The following is a 1192-nucleotide window of genomic DNA, read 5'->3' as shown; positions in this document are numbered from 1 at the left end:
TACTCGTACAATACACAGCTTTTAGATGTATGTACTATTGGTATATACACTCCAATGATCAGCTCTTAGCAGCCCATGTGAGTCACCTAACACATGTGGGAACCATCATTTGGCAACTAGCATGAAATATCTCATAAGATTACAAAAATATGAGTAATCATTCATGACTTATTTACATGAAAACAAAATTACATATCCTTTATATCTAATCCATACACCAACGACCAAAAACACCTACAAACACTTTCATTCTTCAATTTTCTTCATCTAATTGAACTCTCTCAAGTTCTATCTTCAAGTTCTAAGTGTTCTTCATAAATTCCAAAAGTTCTAGTTTCATAAAATCAAGAATACTTTCAAGTTTGCTAGCTCACTTCCAATCTTGTAAGGTGATCATCCAACCTCAAGAAATCTTTGTTTCTTACAGTAGGTTATCATTCTAATACAAGGTAATAATCATATTCAAACTTTGGTTCAATTTCTATAACTATAACAATCTTATTTCAAGTGATGATCTTACTTGAACTTGTTTTCGTGTCATGATTTTGCTTCAAGAACTTTGAGCCATCCAAGGATCCATTGAAGCTAGATCCATTTTTCTCTTTTCCAGTAGGTTCATCCAAGGAACTTAAGGTAGTAATGATGTTCATAACATCATTCAATTCATACATATAAAGCTATCTTATTCGAAGGTTTAAACTTGTAATCACTAGAACATAGTTTAGTTAATTCTAAACTTGCTCGCAAACAAAAGTTAATCCTTCTAACATGACTTTTAAAATCAACTAAACACATGTTCTATATCTATATGATATGCTAACTTAATGATTTAAAACCTGGAAACACGAAAAACACCGTAAAACCGGATTTACGCCGTCGTAGTAACACCGCGGGCTGTTTTGGGTTAGTTAATTAAAAACTATGATAAACTTTGATTTAAAAGTTGTTATTCTGAGAAAATGATTTTTATTATGAACATGAAACTATATCCAAAAATTATGGTTAAACTCAAAGTGGAAGTATGTTTTCTAAAATGGTCATCTAGACGTCGTTCTTTCGACTGAAATGACTACCTTTACAAAAACGACTTGTAACTTATTTTTCCGACTAGAAACCTATACTTTTTTTGTTTATATTCATAAAATAGAGTTCAATATGAAACCATAGCAATTTGATTCACTCAAAACGGATT

This window comes from Rutidosis leptorrhynchoides, chromosome 11, assembly GCF_046630445.1.
Source record: "Rutidosis leptorrhynchoides isolate AG116_Rl617_1_P2 chromosome 11, CSIRO_AGI_Rlap_v1, whole genome shotgun sequence".
NCBI classification, from domain to species: domain Eukaryota; kingdom Viridiplantae; phylum Streptophyta; class Magnoliopsida; order Asterales; family Asteraceae; genus Rutidosis; species Rutidosis leptorrhynchoides.
This window is presented reverse-complemented; position numbering follows the sequence as displayed.